This window comes from Sarcophilus harrisii, chromosome 4, assembly GCF_902635505.1.
Source record: "Sarcophilus harrisii chromosome 4, mSarHar1.11, whole genome shotgun sequence".
NCBI lineage: Eukaryota > Metazoa > Chordata > Mammalia > Dasyuromorphia > Dasyuridae > Sarcophilus > Sarcophilus harrisii.
In genome coordinates this window covers 327,200,134-327,213,426 of record NC_045429.1, presented here as the reverse complement: position 1 = coordinate 327,213,426, position 13,293 = coordinate 327,200,134, and the positions used below count along the sequence as shown (strand labels likewise).

At 36.4% G+C, this 13,293-nt stretch overlaps 1 long non-coding RNA gene across 1 annotated transcript in view; it reads left to right on the top strand.

The window, feature by feature from the left end:
• The window catches only part of LOC116423287, a 54,689-nt gene extending 43,432 nt beyond the window's left edge, over positions 1 to 11,257 (top strand). The window contains exons 2-4 of the long non-coding RNA XR_004233839.1: positions 7,010 to 7,099; positions 9,756 to 9,895; positions 10,857 to 11,257. This is a non-coding gene — a long non-coding RNA (uncharacterized LOC116423287). The remainder of the gene's footprint in view (positions 1 to 7,009; positions 7,100 to 9,755; positions 9,896 to 10,856) is intronic.
• Positions 11,258 to 13,293: the final 2,036 nt, after the last annotated feature.

Below are 13,293 nucleotides of genomic sequence, written 5' to 3'. Positions count from 1 at the left end.
ATCCCCAGGGACATCAGCAGCATAAACACACTAATGGGTCTGACATCTCTAAAAGAATGTATTCACGACCATCAGCTTAGAGTGCTGGTGTCTGTGGTGTGTGTGTGTGTGTGTGTGTGTGTGTGTGTGTGTGTGTGTGTGTGTGTCTGTGTCTGTGTTGGGAAACATGGAGAAGAGGGGAGGAAGCCGGAGAGAAATACCTCTGGAGAAGCGTTTCCAACCTTGCAAGCTGGCAAGGTAAGCGTTAGCTTTTTATATATGTTTGCAAGCTTGCAAAGCTTTATATATATTATCTCATTCAACTCTCACCAGTGAAATACTCTTTATTATTCCCACTTGAGAGATGAGGAAAACCTCATGACTTGGTCCAAACCAGATAGTATTGGAAATAGGATCTGAACTCAGGTGTTCCTGGTTCCAAGTTCATTGCTCTATCCTCTGAATCACTTAGCTATAGAAAAGCAGGTTGTTGTTGTTGCTTCTCTTAAATCCAGTTCATTCTCTAGTCAAGACTTCACCCCATGATGTCATTGAGCCTTTTCAAAAATGAAGGATGAACTATAATAATAGCAACTCTTATTGACGCCGATTTGAAGATTTCAAAGAATACATTGTTCAGGCATTTCAGTTTTGTCTGATCCTTTGTAATTCCATTTAGGGTTTTCTCAACAGAAATAATGAAATGGTTTGCCATTTTCTTCTCCAGTCATTTTACAAATGAGGAAACTGAGGCAAACAAGGTGAAGTGACTTGCCCAAAGTCACATAGCTAGTAAGTGTCTGAAATATAATTTGAACCCAGGTCCACCTGATTCCAGAATGTGTGCTCTATCTACTGCACCACCTAACTGCCAACAGCTCTAACAATCAAGCTTACTTCCACTCTGAGGATGCTTATAGGTAACAAAAAACAAGGGGAGCTGGAATCTCTGGACTGATCTTGTTCTTCAAGCTGATTTTTTATACTGTAGTTTCTGAGTAATATTAGAATGTTACAGTTACGGTGTGTATCCAACTGTGGCTAATCAGACCAATATAAACTCGGAATGCTCTGCCACAGATCCGGCACAAATAGTCCATATGAATATTTTTGAACTTTGTGCATTTCGCATTTCTTTTGAGCTGATTCAATTCTGCTTTGCTCTTAGAGACAGCACCTTCTCTGATGAGAGCGCACCATGGTGGGCAGTTTTGTGCCAGTGTCTCCAACAGAATTATGTTCTCTGATGTAAAGTCTGAATGTTTGCTGTTTTAGTCTAAGGAGGGACCTCAGTGTCTGGTATCTTATCCAGTCAGGTGATCTTCAGAATCTTCCTAAGATATTTCAAATAGAAGTGATTATTTCCTGGCATGGCACAGCTATACTTTTCAGGTTTCACAGGCATACAACTATGAGGTCAACATAATAGCTCTGTAGACTTTCGGTTTGGTAGTCAATCTAAATACCTCTCCTCTCCTAGCTTTCCTTCAGAGCTTTCCAAATACTGACCTACCTCTGGCAATGCATCAACCTCATTATCAATATGGATATTCTTGGAAAGTGTATTGCCTAGGTAAGTGAACTTATCCTGAACAATCAAAACTTTCCCCTTTGCTATAACTGATGGTTCCACATATGGATGATGTGTTACTGGATGAACACCAAGAAAATACAGATAATAATAGAATGTGAAAGCAAAAAAGCATCTTTATGTCAAAGCAGGGTATTTGGATCTAGGAGCCTAATAAATATGGGTGGTCTGTCTATGATAAAGTCTTATGTCTCAGGCTGTATTGTAAGCGGCTTGAGGTTTTGGGAACAGAGAATACAGAGGAGTTAATGATAACTTGGCTTCACAGGGTCAGTGACAGGTATGTCCTCAACATATTCTGAGCCTTTTCATATTATTTACAGTTAGTCTGCATCCGAAATTAAAGGGTTCTGTCTATAGATTTACAAGTGAATTCCACCAACCACTTAAAGAAGAATTAATTCCAATATTATATGAAGTATTTGAAAAAATAGATAAAGGAATCCTACCAAATTCCTTCTATGATACATATATAGTTTGTTACCTAAACCAGGGAAAGCAAAGACAGAAAAAGAAACTTCACACCAATTTCCCTCAAAAAAATTGATGCAAAAATTTTAAAATAGAAATTAAGGGGTTCTGGGTGTCAGAGATTATAGGATCTTTATAGTAGCACCAACATATTAGGGTGTCTGCTTTCTCTACTCCTAAAACATTGGATGCCTTGATAGGGATAGGTCAAAGCTTGGGAATACTATTGTTAAAATAGTACTAAATTATAGGATCAAATCTCATCCTGAGTGAGTTATATTCATTGTATTGTACCCCACTCCCTTGATGTACATTCTTGTGACTGAAGCCATGATGTCTTCGTTTTGGAGACAGCAGGAAGCAATATTTTTGTCTTCCTTAGTCTACATCAGCTGGTCTTTGACTCAACCCATCATCTTTTCCATCAGTTAAGGCATGTATGACATCAATCTTAGGATAATTGGGAAGGATAGCACTTGATAGAAGTCTTTTGTTAGAATAGTGGTTTTCAAAGTGTGGTCTAAGGATCCCCAGGAGTTTCCTAAGCCCCACTTAGACCATCTACAAGGGCAAAAGCATTTTCATAATAATACTCAGGTATTGTTTACTTATCAAAATGTTCTTCTTTTCCCCAATTACAGTTGTGCAAGATTAGATTTTTTCCATATACTTCAACTTGAACAACACATCATAATACTGAATGCAGAAGTAGATATGAGCAAATTACATATCTTATAGAGAGGAGAGGGAAAGCAGGGAGGTAGAAAATTTGGAATTCAAATTTTTTAAAAAGATGAGTGTTACTGATACATTGTTGGTGGAATTGTGAAATGCATCCAACCATTCTGGGGAGCAATTTGGAACTATGCTCAAAAAGTTATCAAACTGTGCATATCCTTTAATCCAGCAGTGTTACTACTGGACTTATATCCCAAAGAGATCTTGAAGAAGGAAAAAGGTGCAAAATGTTTGTGTCAGCCTTGTTTGTAGTGGCTAGAAACTGTAAATTGAATGGATGCCCATAAATTGGAGAATGGCTGAATAAATTGTGGTATATGAATGTTATGGAATATTATTGTTCTGTAAGAAATCACCAGCAGGAGGATTTCAGAAAAGCCTGGAGAGACTTACATGAACTGATGCTGAGTGAAATGAGCAGAACCAGGAGATCATTATACACATCAACGACAATACTATATGATGATCAATTCTGATGGACGTGACTTTCTTCAACAATTATATGAACCAAGTCAGTTCCAAGTGTTCAGTAATGAAGAGAACCAGCTACACCCAGCAAAAGAACTCTGGGAAATGAGTGTGGACCACAACATGGCATTTCTATTCCTTCTATTATTGTCTGCTTGCATTCTTGTTTTCCTTCTCAGGTTATTTTTACCTAATTTCTAAATCCGATTTTTCTTATGCAGCAAAATAACTGTATAAATATATATATACACATATTGGATTTAACATATTCTTTAATGTATTTAACATGTATTGGTATACCTGCCATCTAGGAGAGGGAATGGGGGAAGGAGAGGAAAAGTTGGAACAGAAGTGTTTGCAAGGGTCAATGCTGAAAAATTACCCATGCATATGTCTTGTAAATAAAAAGCTATATTAAAAAAAGATGAATGTTAACTATTGATTAGAGAAATGTAAATTGAAACAATTGTGAGATACCACTTCATACCTCTCAGATTGGCTAAAATGACAGGAAAAATAATGATAAATGCTTGGAGGAGATGTGGGAAAATTGGGATACTAACACATTGTTGGTTGAGTTGTGAAATGATCCAACCCTTCTGGGGAGCAATTTGGAACTATGACCAAAAAGTATCAAAAGGGGCATACCTTTTGATCTAGCAGTATCTCTACTGGATCTGTATCTCAAAGAGATCACAAAAAAGGGGAAAGAACCCACATATGCAAAAATATTTGAAGTAGCCCTTTTGTAGTGAAAAGGAACTGGAAATTGAATAGTTGCTCATCACTTGGAGAATGGCTGAATAAGTTATGGTGCATAAATGTAATGAGATATTATTGTTCTATAAGAAATGATGAGCAGACTGATTTCAGAAAGGCCTGGAAAGACTTAGATGGATTGATGCTAAGTGAGGTGACTAGAATCGAGAGAACATTGTACATAGCAATGACAAGATTATGTGATGATCAACTATGATGGAGTTGGCTCTTTTCAACAATGAGGAGATTCAAGGCAGTTTCTTTAGAATTGTGATAGAAAGAGCCATCTACATCCAGAGAGAATTATGGAGACTGAATGTGGGCCAAAGCATAGTATGTTGTTATTTGTTGGCTTGTTGTTTTTCTTCTTTCTTGTGTTTTCTCCCCTTTTTGATCTCAGTTTTCTTGCACAATATAATGAATATGTTTAGAAGAAATATGTTAAGAAGAATTGCACATGTTTAACCTTTAGTGGATTGCTTGCTGTCTAGGAGAGGAGGGGAGATTGGGAGAAAAATTTGCAACACAAGATTTTGCAAAGGTGAATGTTGGAAACTACCTTTGCATGTATTTTTTTTTTGGGGGGGAAAGCTATTATAAAAAATTTTAAAGTGTATTCATAATGTCTTTTTCTTTTGAGAGCTGGTTATTAAACATTTATAAGCATATTCTGAACTAAAGGGATCTTCCATAATGGTAGGATCATAGATTTAGAGGTGAAAGAGATCGCAGGAATCATCTAGGCTAAGTCCTTTATTCCAAGAAACTGAGATTTTAGTTGACATCTCACTGAAGGAAGTTAAGGAAGCCAGAAAATGCAGAAGAGAATTCTAGGCACATGAGTAAATTATTTAAAATGTCTGGAGTCAGGAGGTGGAGTATCCTATTTAAGGTATAATGAGGAGGCTGTTATCACTGGATAAGAGGGGAATAAAGTGCAAGAAAACTGGGAAGGTATGAACGAGTCAAGTTCTGAAGGACTTTTAAAACCAAACAAGATTTCATATCTGATTCTGAAAGTAGGAAGCAACAGGAGTTTACTGAGCAGTGAAGTAGCATGATCAGAGCTGAGCTTTAGGAAGATCACTTTGACAGCTGAATGGAGGAAGGACTAGAATAGAGAGACTTGAGACAGGGAGACCTTTCAGGAGGTAAATGCAACAGTCCAGGTAATAAGTTATGGTATATGAATATTATGGAATATTATTGTTCTATAATCTATAAACAATCAGCAGGATGATTTCAGAAAGGTCTGGAGAGACTTATATGAATTAATGTTAAGTGAAATGAGTAGAACCAAGAAAACATTGAACACAACAACAAGAAGATTGTGAAATGATCAATTCTGATGGATATGTCTCTTTTCATCAATGAGATGTTTCAGGCCAATTCCAATAGACTTGTGATGGGGAGAGCCATTTGCATCCAGAAAGAGGACTGTGGGGACTGAATGTAGATCATAACATACTATTTTCACCATTTTTGTTGTTTGCTTACTTTTTGTTTTCTTTGTCATTTTTTTCCTATTTGATCTGATTTTTCTTGTGTACTATGATAAATGTGGAAATATGTATAAAATAACTACATTTTAAAACAAATATTGGATAATTTGCTGTTTAGGGGAGAGGAAGGGGGAAAGAAAGGAGAAAAATTTGGAACACAAGGTTTTGCAAGAGTGAATGTTGAAAACTATCTTTGCTATTATTTTTAAAAAATTCTTTTTTAGTCTCAATATATTCTGAGCTTTATGACTTCTGACACTATTCAGGACCATCCCATACTTTCACATTCATCTCTCATTATTGGCCCTAGATTCCATCTTAGTTTTATCCCCTCTTGGTTAATGAATTTCCTGTTCATCTACATTGGCCTTTTCAAACAACTATCTCTTTTTCCTTAGCATTACACTTATTTTTTCTTGTGTAGTCAGAATTTCATTTTGAAAGCCTTTCATTTCTTCTGGGGTAACAATTCCTATAAAATTCAAGTCCATGGAATCCAACTAAACCTTTTCCTGAACACATGAAAGTAAGTTGTCCCAAAACTTAGGGGGCATATCAAACTATGTTCATATTTTCTGTCTTCTATCACAAATCCTAAGATGGAGTGGTTACTTCCATCTTCTTTCTACCTTCCCCATATCCTAGTGCACTATCATTTCCATTCAGAAATCAATTCTTCTTTATTGAGAATCAGGGTCATGATAGAAGTTCCAATGTCAGTTCCCCTATCAGTTAGTTAATCAATACATAGGGCATTGTGCCACTTTCTCAGGATACAAAGACTAAAATGAAGCAATTCCCGTTCTTAAATAACTTATTGTGTAAGGGTAACAATATGTACACATAAAATATATATATGTATATGTTAAAACAGTCAAAACATATACAATATAATGTAGGAGGGAAAGGCATCAGCATTAGAAAAGGTCAGCCACTGAAGGGGTATTGTGGAATAGTTTCACATAGAAAATGGTACTTGAGTTGTATTTCAAAGGAAACCAAGGATTCTAAAAGATGGAAGTGAGGATTGAGTTTATTCCAGACATGGGATGCATCCAATGGAGAAACACTAAGAAGAAGAATAGTAGCATTGTTGGTTAAAGGGCATATACAGCTTTATTATTCTTTGGACATAATTATGGATTTTCTTAATATATTACCCAGGATATACATTTCCAGACTATATTTCACAAAGTCTCTTATCCCACAAAGTCTCAATGATACCCATGTGGTGAAATTATCCTCCTTAAATTTCAATCTCCATCTTCTTTCCTATCTATACTCTCTGTCTTTGTGCATAAATAACAAGTCATGGGTTTTATTGTGGTTTTCCAAGTTCTCTGCTGCTATTCAGCCATATGTAACATTTAACTTAGTAAATATAAATAAGCAATCTTTTTTCTCTTCCTTTTCTATATAAAATTATTATAATTATTAAAATTATTTTATAATAATTTAAATTTTGAAGCAAGGCTTCAAAAAAACAATTTTTTTTTGCCAGTTCTTTTTAGGTGTGTGCCCTGGCCAGGAGTTTGTCATTTATATTTCATGAGCTGTCATCCAGAAACAGAAGGGAACCTTGGGAAGAAAGGTAATAGTTGGGCAGTAGATTGATAGATATGGACCAGAGACTTTAGTTTCTCTGACTAAAACCATGGTGTTGGACTTGCCATGACCTGTGTTGTTGGCACAATAGTACGGGTCCCTAAGCCTGATGGTGCAAGGCAGCAGGATCTGAACTGAAGTGAAGATCAGTACAAAGTGCCTTTCTCAAACTGGGATTGCTTTACAAGTTACTCAACCTCCATTATAATTCTTTTGCAGCAGAATCCAAGGTGACCTAGGAAAAGGGTTGAAAGGGCTAAGAAGAAATCGCAAGATGTCATATTACTAATTAGTTTCTCCTAGTTATAAGAAGATTGTCCTAAGAGTTTTTTTTAATATGGAATCAAGAAAAATCACTTGGAATTTTAGATTTCAATATAACAATGAAGTGGGAACAGACTTGGAATTAGAAAATAAATAGGTTCAAATCCTACTTTGGATACTACTACTATGAGATCTTGGATAAATCAACTAACCTCACAGGCCATTTTCCAATCTGTAAAATGGGGATAATAGTATCTGCCTCATAAAATTGTTGCATGAGATAATATATGTGAAGTGTTTTGAAAACTTAAAATGCTTGATATGTTTTGGTTATTATTATTATTTTTACCCCAGCGGAGAAAAGAAGATACAGGGTGCACCCTTCTTGGTAAACCCTTAGAGATACAAAATTAAGTAGTAGTATAGTGAAAGGGGCTCTGGATTTCTGGGGAGAGATTCTGTGTTCAAATTCTGACTCTGCTATTTACTACATGTGTGACTTAGAGTAAGTTATGTTATTGCTCAGTTTTCTGACTTGTAAAATTGGGGCTACTGAACCAATCAGAAACGTCAAATTTATGGCTTACAGGCTGTCTGGAGTCTACAGCCTCCCAAGACAGGCCTGAACTGATTAAAATATAATTGGGAATTGTTTAACACAACAGTTAGTTATTGCAGTGGATAGAGTGACAGGCCTGAAGTCAGATAGACTGTCTTCTTAAATTCAAACCAAACATTTACTTGCTATATGACCTTAGGCAAGTCACTTATCCCTGTTTACCTCATTTTCCTCATCTGTAAAATGAGTTGGAGAAGGAAATGGTAAACCTCTCCAGTATATCTGTCAAGAAGACCCTAAACAGGGTCACAAAGAGTCAGGAGAGTGAAAAAAAAACAATTTAACAAAATAATCAGAATACAACATAAATAATGTCAACTTGTGATTTTCTAAATCAATATACAGTTTACAAGGATTTTTTTTTTCTTGAGTTTGACATCATTGAACTAGAACATCTCAAAGGATCATCCTCATTTTAAATCCTCCAGTCTACATATGATCATCTCTTTGGTATTTTTTTTTGGTTATTGTTTAATTGTTTTAGCCTTGTACAACTCTTCATGACCCCTTTCTAGGGTTTTCTTGGCAGAGATACTAGAATCATTTGCTATTTCCTTCTCTAGATCATTTGACAGATAAAAAAGCTGAGACAAAATGAGTAGGTGACTTGCCCAAGGCCATATTTAATACTTGCTTGAGGCTGGATTTGAATTCAGGTCTTCTTGACTACAGGCCAGGTACTCTATCCACCATGCCCGCTCAGCTGTGCCCTCCACTATTCTACTTAGCCCAGTCATTCTGGAGGAAAGAACCAAAGACTCAAAGAAAGAGCAGGGAGCTTTGAACTTCATTGTCATCCATCTTAAAGACCTTTCCATGTTCAGAGCCAACAGTGCAGGAGAAGACATTTTTACAGACTGGAAATAATTTCACTATCTCCATTCCCACCCCTAAGGGAAATATGAAGAGGAAAAGTTACTATTTCCTTTCTCATCCCCTCCCTTTCCCCAGAGTGTTTATAGCAAGGTAAAACACATTAGCTTAAAGGTCAGTAGATAAATCCTAAAGATTTATGCAAATGACCCTTGGGAGAACCCCACAAAGATGGTATTTTAGGATCAGAGCTAAAAAACGAATCTGAGTGCAGAGTACTCTAACCACTAGGGGATGCTTGTGAGCCAGGCTAATTTCCTTCCTTATCCTGGTCACCAGCATTCAATCATTTCTGCAAATAAAAACCATCCTCCCTTTGTCTTATCTCATCTTAAAAATATGATAGTATTGACTACTCAAATCCAACATCCCAAACCAAGGGCTGCCTAAGTCTTGGACCTCTGGCAGAGTATATTTGTTTACTTGAATCCTTTTGTTCAAAATATGGTAGTCTCTGCACAGCCATATCTTTTCCCTCTCCTTTCCTGCTGTAGGCAATATCTATAGGCTATCTATCCATAGGAGTTAGTCGAGGGTATATTCCACATCACGCCGTGAAATTATTTTTGTCTTCTGGCTGGGTTTCTGCTTCAACTGATCTTTCTACTCTTCTACAACTGTTGTTCATCCTTTGTTATCAAAGAGGACCAGTGACATCATAGGGTAGTGTCTTGACTGAGGGTGAATTGGATTTAAGTGAGGGAAAGCCAATAGTCGCACTTTTTCTTCCAGTCATGGAAGTACACAATGGCAGAACAAAAGTTTAGATGATTGGCAATGACTTAGGATGCAGTAGATGACCTTGGTGTCTTCAATGTTTGACTAAGCTCTAAGTGCCATCTTCATAGCCATCACAACAAATTTTTTTCATCTGTTTATTCTACAGGAGAAATCTTCACATGCTTGTGATAGATATCCCCCTAACTCATTAGTGATTTTGAGATCTGTTACCCTCAACCTGGTTTAACTCATCTGCTGAGATGGTTTTCCTGGGACGTGACATGCTCCAGCTTCTTGGAACCACAAGTGAGAATTGGGTGATTGATTGACTAGCAACCCATGAACAGCCCTGAAAAGAGCTTGGAATTGTATGAGACATTTAGGAGGACTGGCATCTCATACAGAGAAGTTCTTCACTGGAGGTAGAGGTGGCCAGAAAGTTATACATTATTTTTCAGCTACAGATAACTCATTAAATTATAAACTCTGCAAAAGAACTATTCAGATCAGTAGAAGGAACACATTCACTGATGAAATTGTATATCTTTTAGCAATGAAGCATCCATTCATACACTCAATCTGTGAAGTGGCTTGAGTTTTACTTGTGATTTGAGGCACCAATTTGAGGCACTCTGACTAAACTCAGAGACTACAATACAAAAAAAAAGTAAACCAGGAAGCCCACCTTTAAGCATTATACAAGACAAAGATGAATTAGACTATTCTCAGAGACTTTGTATTCTGCTAATGGAACATAAAATGCACAGAGAGAAAAGTCCTCTTAGCTATGCTCTATTTTTGATATTACATTTCCCAATTCAAAGCCTTTGTACAGGCTGATCTCTTGCCCTCCTTGATCACTTGTCTCTTGGAATATATGCCCAGCTTTCCTCAAGGCTTAGTTCAGAGATCACTTCCTATTTATGATAAAATAAAATCCACTTCTGGAGAAAGAACTGATGGAGTCTCATTGCAGATTGAAGCATGTTTTTTTACTTTCTTTTTTTGTTTGTGTTTTCTTTTGCAACATGACTAATATGGAAATATGTTTTATATGACTTCACATATATAATCTATATCAAATTGCTTGCTTTGCCAAGAAGAGGGAAGGGAGAGAATTTGGAAAATCTTTAAAAAGAGTGACAAAAAATTAAAGATTTTTTTCTGATACTAGTCACCAAAGTCTAATTTCTCAGGATCCACTTCTGAATTTTAAGAGCTAGCACTTTCATGATGTTCACTAACTCTTGTCTTTCTTCTCTTATAGGCTTCCACACAAGCTGCATATATGACCAAAGTATATAAAATGCTGTATTCCAGTTTACTACTTAGCATCCTGAGAGTATTTTCAACAGGTTTCTTCCAATCAGTGCTCACGGTAGTGGTTGGTATGTCTGAAATTACCAGAACTATGTCATCTACTTTCCTGTTTCCCCAATACCTCCCTTATGAAATTTCAAACTTAATCTGATATATACCCGAGAATATATGTACCAAATACCAGATATGAATGATCTTTGTTATTTATGCCTTCATATTTTAATTCTTCCACAGGATATAAAGATATTCTCAAATGTATGATTGGAATAGGGTAGTAATTTGATAGATGCTTTCCAGAATCACATTGCTCATTTTCAATGTTCACCATCACCTCTAGTAAGATAAAAATAGACCCATTAGAAAATGATCTTAAGATTATTCTGGGGGTCTAGGGTGACTTCCCTCCCTAGCCCCATTTCATGTTCTGTTCCAATTGCTCAGTCTTGAAATTAAATCTTTTACACACTAACTCTGCTAGTATTCTTTCCTTGCTCTGTCCTGTTGGTGTTGTTCACGTATAACAATGTCACAAGCTTCATTTTCTTGGCTCTTTATCTTGCCGAGTAGGGGTCCTATGATTTCATCTCTGAACAAGATTTATGTGGTTTTCTGCCTTTCAATTTGTGTGGTCAGTACAGTTTTCTTGCTTTGCATCCGTGGCCCTGCTCTAGAATTTGTCCCAGGAGCAGTTGAAGGTGAAGCTTTTGTGGTGTACTCTTTACCCACTGTTCAAATGCTTCTACTTAAAAAAAATTACATTGCGGACTTAGAAAATTATCCTTCAATACAAAATTCTTAGCTGTGTTCTTAAATCAGATCACATTTGTAGTTCTTGGGCAATTAGGGGCATCCTTACTGTGCCTATTCTTATTTATTCCTTGTTCTATCAGTCTCAATAGAAAGCTATCCACCCATACCCCAGATCTGGAGGATGATTCCCCTCCTGTTAAATGATCATAGTGAACTTAATAAATATCATTTCAGCAGCTAAACCAGGTCATAGAACTACTCTATGAATGAATGATTGAATAAATGGGTGATTGAATGAACAAGCATTTATTATACCAAGGACTATGTAGGGGCTGAGGATACAAAGATAAATACAAAAAAAAAAAAAAACTAAGATATTCCCTGTTCTTATGGAAATTATATGAGAGAAGAATGAGAGAAGAAAAGACATATGGGGAAATTCATAACCACATGTGGAAATATGCTTACATGTTTGTGAGGGGGGGGGTTGTGATGGCATAACATGAATATAATTCTGAAATAGTACTGGCGAATGCTCACAAGTCAGAAGCTCAGGGGTCTAGGGCAGAAAGAGAGAGCCAAGTTGAAGGCAGCAGCCAAGCATAGTTTAATAGCATAGGATGAAGATGACCAGAAAGTGGCAAATCTCTTTCTCCTGAAAGCACTTATGAAATGCAATTTCAAGGTTTTCTGCTTTCAGAGATTATACAAATTGGATCCTCTGACACTAATCAAATACATTTTATCCAGCTTAAGAACCCTTTAGTAAATTCTGATGCATACTCAGTCAAACCACTACTGATTATTTTCCAGGCAGACAAGTATCCTGTTCTGAGAAAATTCCTAATTTAAGCCTATATCTCTCTGAATTGAGATATCTGTCCACAGCTGAGGTTTCTCTCTCTGCCATCTGGGATCTAGCTATCAATGAGATTTATTTTTCCCACTTCAATACTCCTATCTATCTCTCTGCATTCAAGGCCTCTTGTTCATTAAGACCTTTGTTCTCCTGACCAACTGCTCATTCACAACAAGAGTAAAACTCTAAGGATTAATTCCCAGATGTGATTTCCCATTGTCATTATATCAATTAATTTCGAATGATTATACAAATCTAAGAATTCACAGAGTACTTCCTGAGTGGTGTCTGCAGGCCCAATCTACTATATATTACCTTGCAATCTCTTAACTCTCACACTTTTTTTACCATGTTTTGTAATGTGGTTATTTTCACCACTCAGTATGGTTAGTCATGCCCATAATGCTATATTACGTTTCAACCAAGAAAGTTCCCACTTTTTAGAAAAAGAAATTGTTCCACCATTGTAGTATTTGGAAAACCAGTAGTGCTAGGTTAACACTAGACATCAGTTACATACCACCAAAACCCAATGAAGTAATGCTGTAAGCAGAGAACATTCAGTAAACATTGAGCAAGTATGTAAATTTAAGGCAGTTGCATTCCTCTATCAATAATTGGCATATTAACTAAACTGTAACACCCAATAAATCACATTCAATTGCACATGTATACCATGTCAATAGATATTAAGGTGATTGTCAATAGGATTAAAACAGATTCTTCAAATTTATTATCATTTTATGTTCGTAGCAGATTGATTCTGAGAAAAAAG